This window comes from Tenrec ecaudatus, chromosome 16, assembly GCF_050624435.1.
Source record: "Tenrec ecaudatus isolate mTenEca1 chromosome 16, mTenEca1.hap1, whole genome shotgun sequence".
In the NCBI taxonomy this organism is placed as follows: domain Eukaryota; kingdom Metazoa; phylum Chordata; class Mammalia; order Afrosoricida; family Tenrecidae; genus Tenrec; species Tenrec ecaudatus.
In genome coordinates, this window is record NC_134545.1 from 56,237,523 (window position 1) to 56,252,520 (window position 14,998).

The following is a 14,998-nucleotide window of genomic DNA, read 5'->3' on the forward strand; positions in this document are numbered from 1 at the left end:
AACTTGTACATGGATCACAGGCAGTTGTACAAACAAACAAGGGACTGGAATATTGCACGGTTTAAAATAAAGGAAAAGTGTGTTTCAGGGTTGAATCCTCACGCCATACTTACTTAATCCATTTCCTGACTTAATAATCAGAGAAACTGGATTATATTAAGAAGAATGTGGCATCATTATCGGAGGAAAGTTTATTATTAGCCTGCAATATGCAGATGACACAATCTTGCTTGCTGAAAAGTTGAAAGGACTTGAGTCACTAGCTGATCAAGATTAAGAATTGCAGCCTTCGCAATGGATTACAACTCCAAGTCAGAAGACCCAATCCTCAGAAAGGGACCAACAGGAAACGTCATGATAATGAAGAAAAGATTGAAATTGTCAAGGACTTCATCTTGCTTGGATCTACAATCAATGTTCATGGAAGCAGCAGACAAGAGATCAGAAGAAGAGTTGCATTGGGTAAATCTGCTGCACAGGCTTTTTTTGAGTATTGAAAAGCAAGGATGTTACTTTGAGGACTAAGCCAAAGCCATGGTATTTTGAATGGCCTCATATGCATATGAAAGTAGGACACTGAATTAATAAGACAGAAGAATAATTGATACATGTGACTTGTGGTGTTGGAGAGGGATATTTAAAGTCCCATGGACTGCTAAAAGAACAAATAAATCTATCTGAGAAGTATGGCCAATATGCCCCTTGAACACAAGGATGGCAAAACTTAGCCTCATGTATTTTAGACAAGTTTTTAGGGGAAGCTAGTCTCTGGAGAAGATCATCATGCTTGGTGTAATGGAGGGCAGTCAAAAAAAGGGAAGCTCTCAATGATATGGTTTGACACAGTGGCTGCAACAACGAGTTAACGCGCAGGCACTCATGAGGATGATACAAGACTTGGCAGTGTTTCATTCTGTTGTGCATGAGGTCGCTATGACTTAGAACCTAACAGCAACAACACTTGCCAGTCAAGAAGGCCTGGTTATGTGTTGAACTGTTCTAAAGCAAAAATAGGAGAATTCTCTTCTGTTCTGTGTGGTGGCTATGAACCCAAATTAACTCAATAACAGTGAGTTTGATTTGTATCTTAGTATCTTCAGAGTTTAATATAGAAGAAGAGATGTAGTCTTAGAGATAAGTAACTAAACAACAAAATAATTCAAAATTTCTAATGATATGATTATTATAACTCCTCTTAACATAAATAATACCATGCTTAGGAAATCTGGTGGCATAATAGGTTATGTGTTGGGCTGCCAACCTCCAAGATAGTGGTTGGAAACTACCAGCAGCTCCATGGAGAAAAATGAGGATTTCCACTCCTGTACAAGATTTACAGTGTTGGCAATCTTGAAGAGCTGTTCTACTCTGTCAGATAGGGTTGGTATGAGTCTGAATCTACTCGATGGCAAAGAGAATACTATGCCTACTATAGAAAGGGGACGAGGGAATCTATGTCAGATATATTCTGAGAAGGTTTTTTTAAAGAGTTTTGTTGGCATGTATTTCATATATTATATAATCCAATAGTTCAGTCATAAAAGAGTTGTACAATCATCTCTACAATCAATTTAGAACATTTACTTCTTTCTTGTACTCACTGTGATCAGCTCCCAACCTTCCCTTAACATCCCCTGACACACTCCCCAAGAAACCATCAATGCAGTCACGGTCTCTGTAACGCTACCCATCCTGGGTTTCACACAGAGAAACACATTGAAAACAAAACTCAGCAAAGCAAAGCAAAACAAAACAACAAATGCATCCTAGATGATAGCAAGGTTATTAACGTCCCTGGTCAGAGGGGAGTCACTGGAAGCTTACTCCATGTGTGGACCCAGCAAGTGGATGTGAGGCTCTCGCTGTCATTCATAGCCTTCTGCAAACCAGATGTTCACATTTTAAGTTCTCATATCAGTTCCTCTTTCTGGTTTGGATTTTATAGTTAATCTTCATTGGATCACCCAGTCTAGTGTGCTTCTTCCCTATGAATTTGAAACTTCACTTATATATAGCTGTCTGTTTTAAGAACAGCTTTTAAGACCCCAGACCCTTTTTTCCCACTAATAGCCGGGTACCATCTAGTTTATTTGCCACACTTTGTTATAGCACCCATATCTTCCGTGATATCTTCATGAGAATGTGTATCAAGCAGGCCCATATCATAAGGACTAATTGATCTCTGATTGGAGCTAGAATTAAGTATGGTCCCAAAATCCATTCATATCTCTATGGTTTTATGTATGTCTCTGGTTCACTTTAGAGAGATCATTGTCATTTTATGTTTAGAGAGTGTTATCAATTATCTTCCTGGAGCACAAGATAATTCTATTGGTTGTGTCATTAATTTAGCCAATGATGTAGAATTTAAAACACTGTCAAGAAGAGATTGTTTTACAAGTATAGGCAGGCTACAAAGGGCAATACATGCATTGTTGACTTGTAGAGATCAAACTATTAAGTGACTGGACACTATTTACACCAACAATGGGGGTTGTGATAGGGTGAAACTTCAAAATATTTTGTTTATCATACTAGACATTGAGCTAGATAAATATTATGCCTAGAAATGAACATCCATCTTTTTTTTTTCTGTTGGACCATTAGCATGGATATGTTGGTTAACTCTAGTCAAACCAAGTTTTTGTTGCTAGCATTGCTTTTGAGTTCCTGGATTATGCAAATAGCTACACACTAAACTAAAACAGAAAAGTTTCAAGTTTAATGCCACTTAGAAAGGTCTTAAATGGAAGGCCTGGTGATATACTTCCAAAAACCCATGGAGTACAGGTCAAGGTTACTACTATACATATTGAGGTCATGAATTATAAAAGACTTGACAGAAGCGGTTGGAATTACCTTTAATGCACCCAAATTTTCAGTTTCACTAGCTAAGGATTTATGTTAGCTATTACTATCTGAGACTTGGGTGATTTAGTACTAGAGTTTGAAGCAGAGATTCTAACATAGGGATTCTTAAACAGATGAATTTTAGGAGCGTTCTCAAAATATAGGAGTGAATGAAGAAGAGAACATGGGGACAAAGTAGTAAAGGTTTGCCTGCAGGAAAAATCTAGAATAAGCATGATCCTATGAAGGACTCTGAAGTACGTGTTATACTACAGATATTATTTTACTAGGAAACAAGACTACCAATCCATTACCCTTACACGAGTCAGCATTGACCAGCAGTCACCCGGTAGGGAGAAGGCAGCGCTTCTCAGTCCTAATCCCCCAGGAAAGGTTCCGTCTGCTGTGATTAAGCCTCTAGGGAAGGGTGGAGTTGCTGCAGCTGGAGATTTCCACATGGGCGAGATAATGGGAACATGGCTAATCACCAACAGAATCTGCTATACTCTGTAACTAAATTCTATATTCAGTCAATGCAATCAAATCACAGATGCTTATTGAGAGCGAGAACATTGATCTACTCAGCCAGGAAATCATAAGTAAAAAGATATTATTTTCAGAAACTTAATAACAATAACATTGCATGAAATATAAATACAATAGTTTCTATTTCTTTACTAACTTGGGTACATAGGCTGAAATTTTCCTGGTTATATGTTTCTATAAATTCTTTGTATGTTCATGCCTACTGTATGCGTATAGTTAGCAAACTAAAATTGAGCTGTTATTGTGTAATAATAAACAGAGCAGATAGCAATCAGAATACCTGATCTTAGTTGAAAAATGAAACTGACTTTGGGGAAATAGCTTCCTCTCTTAGCTATGGTTTCTTTATCTCTAAGGGGCAGAGAAGGAGGACACACATAACTTTAGGATTCACTTTCGCGAAGGGAAATTTTATTTAACCTTAGAATTTGTGGCCTTGGCTTTTCCTTTCCTAGTAGGAAAGTTATATTCTGAAATTGTAGTCTATTCCCCATGGAAATCAACAATTATTTCAAGCATGATAATGAGAAATTCCAAAGTGTGCTTAAATGGATTGAGTTATACTTGTATATTTTTAATCCATACCTTGGGTGGTGGAGAGGGTAGTATATTTCTAGGTGATTGAGAGGCATACAATAAATAAAATAGTGCTTAAAAAGGAAAAGAATGCCTAAAGAGAGGAGCTCCAGCAAGATGGCACCCAGGTAAGCAGCCCACATTGGGAGCTCCATGGAGACCAGTGATCTCAGTGTCCAAGAGGATGAGTGGGCATCCGAGTAAGTGAATAGACTCTTGCAACAACCCAGAGTACTTCCCCAGTCTGGGAGGTGACCTTCCCCCCAGGAATCTGCAAGCTAGTCCCAAAGATTGCTGGTCTGTGATGGCTGCACTACTTCAGACCCCACTGTGGCCACCACCTGCCAATCAGCCTGATAGCCATGCCCAGAACTAGCCAGCTGCCCTACTAAGTCCCTCCAAATCGTGGCCAGACCCCCACATGGCTAATGTCTACCCACCACACTCTGTGAGCTGCTCCCTTCTCCCAAAGCTCCCATCTCCCCAAGTGGCAGCAGATTCCTCCTCCTCTGAGCTCAGGTCCCTCACACCACCCTTGTCCATAGTCTGCCTACAGTAAGTTCAGTTACCTGTGGCTATGGCGGCTCTCCCAACTAGTGCCTGGCACCCCACCCCTGAAGTAATGGCAGCTTGTCCTGCCACTGCTCAAGGTCACTAACCATGGCAGCAGTGGCTGCCCCCTCCATTGCCTGGTTCCCAATTCTGTGGCAGTGGGGCTTTACATTCTGTTGCCTGGCAACCTCTACCATGGCAACAGGGCCCTCCCCTCCTTTGCTCAGCATGCCCATGGTGGCAGTGAGGCTTTTCCTGTGGTAGCCCAGTACTCCACCACCAGCAGGAGCAGGGTTTCCCCACCTTCAACTAGCACCCCTTCCTGTGGCAGCGGGGCTTCTCCCACCAGTGTCCAGCATCCTCAAACACAGAGCTACATTCACTGCTTCCAACTGCCCCACCTATGTGCCCCGAGTGGCCACCAGACATGCCTCCAAATAGGGAATCCCAGATGTCTAAAGAGAGTAAAACCCTAGTGAGATAAAGAAGTAGTCATAACAACCCCCCCCCCCACACACACACACAGATGATTAGCTATCGGCAGTCTACAGAAGCTTTACTACCCACCTCACAAAGAGAGAACCCAGGGCTCTTTGACTCCCTGAAAAAATGGCTCCAAGCTCCTTCAAAATGACACACAGATAGCAATCTGCCTCAACAACCTCAACAAAAAATCAGGGGAAACTAAATGTATTGTCAGAGGAAGTCCTGAATTTAGTGACATTCAGAGAACAAGCAGAAGTTGAGATACCACAGGAAAAAAACCTTCAGAATGCTGCTTGTAGTTATATAGGATATGAGGGAAGCATTGCAGAAAGAGGATGAAAAGATAGAGGGGATAAAGGCCAGCACCAAAGGGAAATACAAGAGTTAAGGGGTGAGGTAACAAAAGCAAATAACAAGTTAATAGGCTTCACCAACAGACTAGAAGAAGATAGGAATTATGCCAGTGAACTTGACGACAACCAGGCAGACTTCAGAAATGGGAAAGACAGTCAAACAAGATAAACAAAGAAGCCAAAGAAAACCTGAGCACAATGTCAGATGCTATGAATAGAAGAAACATCAGAATAATTACACTACCAGAACCATATACAACAAAGCAATCAATGGCCAAACTAGAGAGGAAATTCCTAAAAAAAAACATTCCCCATACCCCTGGCTGTGGGCAAAGAGACACCTGATTGGTGGTGGTGCTCTTATATCAGTCAGGGGCAGAGCAGACTGGCAGCCCTTTGTTCATCCTAGCTTGATGCCTAGATTGTGGCCAGAGCTGTTTCATGCCTTGGGCACATAAGACAAAAAAGAAAAAAAATCCCCAACTTAATGAATGAAAATCAGGTGCCCATCAGGAAGCAGAGTGGATATCAGCTAAATTCAAGGAAGAATTCACCAACGCATATAATAATTAAACTTACCAGCTTTTAGGAAAAGGAGAAAATCATGAGAGCTGCTAGAGAAAGAGACGGTCACCCATAAAGGTACCCAAATAAAAATATACTCAAACTTATCAGCAGACACTACAAAGAGGAGAGGGTGGAGTAACATATTCTGAAAGTTGAAAGAAAACAAGCAAACCCTAGAATCCTCTATCTAGCCAAAGTGTCTGTCAAGATAGACAGAGAAGTAAGAATATTCCCGGACAAGAAAAAGCTGAGAGAAGACATTAAAAGAAGCCCAGCTCTGCACAGAAATATCCTTGCCAACCCTGAGTCGTCAGAAGAACAACACTCAGTGAGCACAAATAGAAGACCACAACATAAAGCAACTCCACCCAGAGTTCAGCACACTGAAACAACCCCAAAGGTTCAACGGTGAAAAGAAGGCAAGAATGAACCACACACTCATTTGCACAATGCACTGATGAGAAGGGAAGTAGGAAGACAACCAACAAAAAATCTAAGTGATGACATCACAGAGACCACTGATGGATGTTCTAACACTGAATATCAATGTACTGAACTCACTGATTAAAAGACAGAGACTAGCAAACTGGCTTAAAAAAACACAACTCATGTGCCTAAAAGAGACACAACTCAAGCTTGCAGACAGCAATAGGTTGAGAGAATCAAAGGCTGGAGAAAAATATGCCAAGCAAAGAGAAATTCATAAAAAAGCACGAATTGACAAGTGAGATATACTGAAGATAAAACACCTGTGTACATCAAAAGATTTTACCAAGAGAGTAATAAGAAAGCTCACAGACTGGGAACACATTTTTATTAATGACTATCAGACAAAGGTCTTATTACTGAAATCTACAATATTTTGCTAGCCTACAATAAGAAAAAACAAACAAATAAACAAGAAATAACCCATTGAGGAGAGGGGCAAAAGATCTGAACAGAAGTTTCACAAGGGCAGATATCCAGAAGGCCAACAAAAAAATGAGAAAATGTTCCCGATCATGTGCCATAAGGGAAATTCAAATTAAAACAACTATGAGATACCACACCCTCAAAGAGCCCAATTCAAAAAATCAGAAAGCAGCAAGGGTTGGAGGAAATGTAGTGAGATCAGAACTCTCATCCATTGCTAGTGGTTCCATAGGTATGTGCAGCCATTATGGAAATCATTATGGCAATACCTTAAAAAAAAAAGGAAATCTAGCTACCATATGACCCCAAGTGCCCCTACTGGGCATAGAATCAGAAGAAGCAAGAAACAAACAAAAAAAGAAGTAAGAGACAGACCATGGTCACATATCTGTGCACCAATGTTCATTGCAGCACAGTTCACAATTGCAAGGAACTAGAAATGGCCTGAATTTCCATTAAGCAATGAATGGAATAAAAACTCTGATATATACATATAATGGGGTAATGATGGTCGCATGAAGTACGTCATCATCTGAACATTTGTAGGAAATCGTGTTAAGAGAAGTAAGCCAAGCACAAGCAGACAAGTACAACATGAGTCTGCTGAGATAAGCTTAGAGAGCACAGGGGCATAGGGGAAAAGTCACCAAGTGAAGAAATTCCTGGGCGAGGTCCAGACACTCTGGAAGGGGTTGGACCCAGCCCAGGAATGCATATGGCAGCCAACTAAAAAGGAGGGGGAAAGGGGGGTGAACAAAAGGAGGACCTGGGTAGTGACTGAACAGGACACTAACCCACAGATGGGGAGGAAATTGTCAACGCCTCCGCAGGAAAGCAAGGAAGGGACCAGACCGCAACCTGGGGCACCAAGCCTTGAAGGCAACATACCAGCATGAAGCAGCAAACTAACAGAAAAGTCTGTAGGGCTGGCCTCAGTCTCAGCTACATTGACCCCCTGCCCAGATGAATGCAGTACAGAGGACAGCACTGAGGACACAGCCCTGGGAAAGTGGTGGGTCTGCTCAGACCACACGGGAGCAAACTAAGGGGGAAAGAGAGAGAGAAAGAGAGATTCACATTTTGGCCCACCAAGCCTTAGGGATGACATTCCTGTTCAGAGCATCCAATGCACAGAGAGGATCGTGGGGCTGACATCAACACAAAACCCGACGCCCCCTCACAGTGAGAAGAGGGACAGCATGGGAGACAGTGTGGGTACTGTGCCCAATTTCACCCCCTTTTCCCCCGCCCCCACTGGAATGAAACACAAAGGAGCCCAACAGAGCAGCAAGGGGAGAAAAGCAATGAAGTCCTGGAGGAGGAATCCCCAAATAGACTTCAGAATCTGGGGCAGGGCATGGCACCTCACCAGATGCAATTGGAGAACAACCAGAAGGGCCAGCAGACAGACCTGGAACTATTTATAGCCTTTTTTGGTTTCCTTTTTTGCTTTTTCTCATGTCTATCCATATAAGATAGGCAAAATAACCAATCCTGAGGAGAAAATAACGGGACTGAGGACTCCGGGGGGACATGGGAGGGGAAGAGGTGGAAGAAAGGAAGGGAAGAGCCAACAAACCCAGGGACAAGGGAACAATAAGAGATCTAAAATCGATGGCAAGGGGGTGTACAATGCCTGTGGGGGTTGATCAAATACAATGTAGCTGAGAAAAAGTACTGAGAGTTGAATGAAGGTTGAACATGATAGTGGAATTGAAGGGAAGTAAAATGAAATAGAAGAAAGAATTAGGTGTCCAAAGACATTTATAGTGGTACACATATAGGCATACACATATGCAATTATATAAATATATTAATAGGGATAGAGATCTATGTACATATATTTAAATGTTAAATATTAAGGTAGCAGACAGATATTGGGTCTCTACTCAAGTACTGTCTCAATGCAAGAACACATTGTTCTAATAACCTGGCATTCTGTGATGCTCACCTTGCCAACATGATCACTGAAATCAAAATGGTTGCATAAGCAAATATGTGAAAAAGCTGATGGTGCTGCTCTGTTAAAACATAGAGCATCTGCGGTCTTAAAGGCTTGCAGTTATAGAACTGGTCATTTAGCAGAGAAGCAACAAGCCCACATGGAAGAAGCACACCAGTCTGTGTGATCATTAGGCGTCAACAGGATCAGGTAGCAGGCATCAAAAGACCCAAAGCAAACAAATATATTGATGCAAATGATGGGGTCAGAGAGGAGACCCAAAGCCCATCTGTAGAAAATAGACATTCCCTCAGAGATGGATCATAAGGAAGGAACGAGTTAGCCAGGGTGCAGTATAGTACCGATGGAACATACAACTTTCTTCTAGTTCTTTAATACTCACCCCCATCCTCCACTATCGTGACCCCAGTTCTACCTTACAAATCTGGCTAGACCAGAGCATGTACACTGGTACCGACAAGAGTGCTCAACACACAGAATCCAGGACAGATAAAACCCCTCCGGAACAGGGAGGGGAGTAGCGATACCATGCGGGTAGACGGAAGGTGGGGGAGAAACAGGGAACCAACTGCAATGATCAATGTATAGCACCTCCTGCCCAGGGGGATGAATAATGGAAATGTGGGCGAAGGGAGACATCAGATACTGTAAGATTTGAAAATAATAATTTATAATTTATCAGGTTCATGAGGAAGGGAGGCAGGGTGAGTAAGGGAAAAAAGAAGAGCTTATGCCAAGGGCTCAAGCAGAAAGAAAATGTTTTGAAAATGATGATGGCAACAGATGTGTAAATGTGTACAATTGATGTATGGATTGTTATAAGAACTGTAAGAACCTCCAAGAAAATTATTTATTATGGAAAAAGGATAACTAAATAAATTATATATAACTCAGCCTATATTAAAATATATAAACATTTAAATTTTTATAGATTTTAATCGTGGGTTAAATATTTTAACTTACACTTGATGAAATAAATAATGTATGACTAATCTTACTAAGCAGTCGCAATAAGGATATTGTCTTTACAAATGGCAATTTTGATAGGAATTTGAATAGAGCTTAGAATCGATTTTGATTCTATAAGTCATGTGAATACCTTTTAGGTTTGTAATCACTACTATAAATATTTCAAATTTTCATGGAAAAATCTCATTATATTTTTATTCCATTTATTTCCACAAACCCTTTGAGGTCCCTTATGTCATTACAAACATTTTAGTATTCTATGCCTTTCAACCTTTAATAAACAGTACTTATATTATGCCTGACTTTCCATTTTTCTCTATAAAGTTCTGTTTTTTACATAGTGTCACTACAATTGTTCCATTCTAACAGAGCATTCTTAACTAATTTCTATTTACCTGTGTGCTACTTAAAATGATTTAAGTTATGCATTGAGTTCTTTAGAAAGCATATGCTATATGATGATGTCACAAACATTTGTGTTCTTACTCATGAGGTACAAATTACTGATGTACATCACAGAACTGTATATCCAATATTTAGCAACTAATGAAGATTATCCAGTTAACCTTGTCATTTCAAAGGGAGGTCTCCAGATTTGAAAGGATTAAATATTCATCCCAGAGCTAACGGATTTTTAAAGTAACAGACAAGGCAGGTAATCGAATGCCTATACGCTCGGTCCTATTGGAAGTCAATATACAAAGTGGAATCTTCTGACCACAGCATCAGCATCACCTGAAAGGTGGTTAGATGTGCAGAATCTTAAACATCAGCCTAGACATAATGACTCGGATTCTGCAATTTAGCAAAAATCCCTGATGATTCATTAACACTTTAAAGTGCTGCAAACACTTTTCTAAAAGGTGTAATTTATAAAACTTTGGGTGGAATGAAGTTTTCTGTAATGAACTCTGTTCACTTCCCTATTGAACTTTGCTCTGTAGGCTTTATAAAACAGTTCTCTCCAAAGCAGGATGTCCAGTTAATCAAGTTCCTTTTGTTAGGGAAATCAAATACTGAAACCTCAATTTATATATAATTTGAAAATTCTTATTAAATTGCTTTTCCTCTTTGTTCTTCAAAATCTATTGGTGAAGGTTAGAGTTGATATCAACTAGATACTCCCAGGTGAAGGCAGAGGTGGAACCCAACATATCAATCAGTTCAGAGCCTGATGGCTCCTCCTTAGAGGGGGATGGGGGTGTCGTTTTGTAGACGAGCGAGATCTTAAGCAGGGTCAAGTTCTCTTTTGCCCTTTAACTTTCTGCTGGAGTTGGATCCTGGATCTGGTTCATAGATCTCCTGTGTTGCCTGCCAATTCCAGGAGCCATCAGTGGGTTACTAACCTTGGATTCATTTGATCAACCACGGATAAATTTATTTCTGCATCTATTAGCCAGTAGTCAGTCTGCCTTGTTCATCAGCTTTTGCATGTACCTGAGTCAGAGAAGCCTTCCACTTACATCTGACTGCTGCACCTGAGATAGTTTATTGTGCCAGCCTGGCCAATAAACACAAGTGGAATTAATTGCAGGGTGGATAGTTTATTGTGCCAGCCTGGCCAATAAACACAAGTGGAATTAATTGCAGGTGGAGAGATAAATGACTTGGTGAGCCTCGCCTTTCTTGTCTCTCACTCCTTGATCATCGGACCAGTGTGCAGCTGCCTTGCTTGTTCTGTGCCTCAATTTACAGGCTACACTACCTGTGGGACGCGTAGCCGGTGAACTGTGTCACTGTAAGTTGAGGTCCCTTTAAGACCACATGATTGAAATTTACATCTCTGGAGCTGGGAACTGACTGTTGGTGACCTGACTGACAGTTGGTGACCTGCCTTGCTGTGCTGAGATAGCCTAGCTCTCTCTACAGAGGACTACCTGGTTTGAAGGACTGCCAGTGTCTCACAACTCTCTTACGGGAGTGAGTTGCACTGAGCCATTTGTACTGCTTTACAATTTAACTGTTTATTTCTTGTATTCTATATCTAGCTGTATTTAATTTAACAGTTCATTTCTTGTGTTATATATCTAACTATCTTTATAAATATATATCTGAAATGATCATCAATCTGGTTTTATCTCGCTGGAGAATCCTGTTTAACACAAAACAGACTGAATGCTCCCACTTCTGCAGCTTGACAAGCAGTTCCTGTTATCAATCTCTTTCTCTGTACATAGAAATATCACTGGGTTTGTTCTCCAGAGAAGCTAACCAAAATCAGTTGTTATTGGGCTTGGTTCTAGAGAATAAAATCCAAAATATGAGTATTCCAATTTGGTTTTCAAGTCTAATTTGGCCTCCAGACACTGCGAACTCCGGCTTTGTCTTTGTTAGGATGGAAAAGTCCATCACTAGCATGCTGATCCGGCAGATTGAAGTGGCAAAGCTACTGCCCCAAAGAGCCTACCAATAGATGAAGAGTTGTTGAGAAGTGAGGCTCTGGGTGAAGCCACGTGTCTTTCTACCATGTCATCAGGAGGAGAAGTGTAGGGAAGCTGGTTGGTTTGTACTGCCTAAAATAGACAAAAGGGTAAAGGGAAGAGATGAACTCAGCGTTTTGAAGCACACCCCAAATGCTGACTAAATAACCTTAAAACTTATGCTTGTGCCTTGAGAGAAAGCCTTATCTCTTCTAACAACAGCATCAACAATACTTAATAATAATAATAGCAACAACAATAATAATCTAATATTACTGAAAACTAAACCCAGAATCTTATCAAAGCAGTCCTTATCATAGGACTCTTATCACCATTGAATTACTATGCCAGCTTAATTCTCAGCCCCTTGCCTTCAGTGGGGCTAATAGGGTCCCGTGGGATTTGGAGTCACATTATAGCGCTCAGTAAAGGCAGACAAGGTGGGTGTGGTTACAATAATGGACAGAAGAGTCAAAGTAGTAATTAGGAAAGCATGACTCATACAGACCTATAGTTTGTCTATTTAGGTAGTATGTGTCAGGAGGGAAATAGATGGGAAGCCTACAAAATACTTTCTTGACCTCTATAACAGCAAAAAAATTCTAGATCAAGTGAATGGTAGTCTCATGTTTTGAAGACCCACGAGTCATAGAGGGAGTATATGGAGGTCAATTTATTAATGGAGTCTTAACTCAGGATTCCTCTCACATTGAGTCCAGTGGGTCTCTGAATCAATCCCGAGTAATTGCTCTAGTTCAGAAATGCATTTTTTGAAAAGACATACTCAGAAATTTGCAGAACCATCATAATGGAAATCAGAATAACAGAATAAAGGTTTTATGGTAAGAAAAGCCAAGTGGAAGCCATTAGAACTGACTTTCCTAGGAAAACAGTAAACTAAAGGCAGTACATCTTTCCTGCAGAGATTCCAGAGATTAGTGCCATCCTCAAGGACTTGAAGGGTGTCGGGGTGATGACTCCTACCATATCCCTATTTAATATGCCTATTTGGCTTCTGGAAAAATAAGATGGAGCTTGGTAAATGACCCAGGATGATTATAAAATGAACTAGATGGAGATTCTTGTTTAAGCTGCTGTTTCAGATGTGGTTTTGTTGCTTGAGCAAAGTAATACTTCTCCTTGTACCTGGGATACAGCTATTGATCTGACCAATGTCTTTTTCTCAATTCCATCCCTCCTGCTTCGTCTTCCTGCTTCCTGCTCCACACCTTCCAAAGCTACAGGAGTCAGGAGAAGCCAGACTTGAACCGGCCTGGACTTACCTACTTCTACAACTATGTAAGCCATTTCTTGATACAAATCTTCTTCTATATACTTACACATACAAGAATCATTTGCAGAGAAGGGGGGTGGGGAGGGAGACTCCTGATAGGGCAAGATATGACAAAATAACAATCTATAAATTATCAAGGGCTCATGAGGGAGTGGGGAGCGGGGAGGGAGGGGAAAAAAGAGGACCTGATGCAAAGGGCTTAAGTGGAGAGCAAATGCTTTGAAAATGATTAGGGCAAAGAATGTATGGATGTGCTTTATACAATTGATGTATGTATATGTATGGATTGTGATATGAATTGTATGAGCCCCTAATAAAATGTAAAAAAAGAGAAAAAAAAAGAGAATAATTTGCTTCTACAACTTTGTAAACCATTTCTTGATATCTCTTCTCTCTCTCTGTCTGTCTCTGTCTGTCTCTGTCTCTGTCTCTGTTTCTCTCACACAGAGACTTTAATTTTTACCCAGGAGTGTCTAGGGGACATAAACTCTAATTACCACAGACCACCTCTTGTCAAATTGATACCTGTACCTAATTTATTACATAATCTACATACATAATCTAAAAACGTATACAAGTCTCACTGCTTTTACTTTTACAGAGAACCCAAATTAACACCACATTCCCTATACTTTTATCCTTGGCTTATGTGTTAGACCACTAACTGATAGTTCAGTAATTAAAACCCACCAGTCAAGTCACTACACAGAAGAAAGATGAGGCTGTCTGCTTTCATTAATATTTGAAATCTCAAAAAAATATTTAAAATCTCAGAAGTCCATAGGGGCAGTTTTATTTTGTTCTAAAGGGTCCGTGTGAGTCAAATGGACTCATATGCATGTGAAATTTAGACTTTGAATAAGGAAGACTACAGAAGAATGTTTGCATTTAAATTGTGGTGCTGGAGAAGAATGCTGAAAGCACCATAAACTGTTTTAGGGGCAAAAAACTCTGTCTTGGTCAAAGTGCTCCTTAGAGGCAAGGATGGTGAGATTTTTGTCCGAAATACTTTGAACATTTCGTCAAGAGAGACTAGTCTCTGGACAAGGATGTCATGCTTGTTAAAAATAGAGGGACATTGAAGGAGGGGAAGCTCCTGAAGGAGACGCACTGACACCATGGCTACAATAGACCCAAGAATATGAATAATTGTGAGGATGTTGCAGGATCATTCTGTTATGCATAAGGATGCTGTGGCTCAGGCTGACTAAATGACACCTAACAACAAATGCATGCTGATAGGGCATCTGGGGCTGTTTCCGGAGCATTTTCTGCAGCAGATGCCTTGGAAGATATAACTCAGAGTTTCCAGGAATCACGCTCACAACTCATTATTGCTTCTAGACTTATAATTAGACTTAAGTCTCAGTGAGTCCCAAAAGGGGAAGTACAGATGATAACTCAGGAAGAGGTGGACTATTCTCCAAAAAAAAAAACTGCTTTCTAATATGCATAGACAGAGACTTGGAGGATATATGTAACACTGGTTATTAAGGGTATGGGATATGGC

At 40.5% G+C, this 14,998-nt stretch overlaps 1 non-coding gene across 1 annotated transcript; it reads left to right on the forward strand.

Annotated features, from left to right (window-relative positions):
* The first annotated feature begins 5,677 nt into the window (after nucleotides 1–5,677).
* LOC142430106 (small nucleolar RNA SNORA48) lies at nucleotides 5,678–5,821 on the forward strand. The gene has a single exon (XR_012780578.1). It is a non-coding gene; the product is annotated as a small nucleolar RNA SNORA48 (small nucleolar RNA).
* The last annotated feature ends 9,177 nt before the right edge of the window (nucleotides 5,822–14,998 follow it).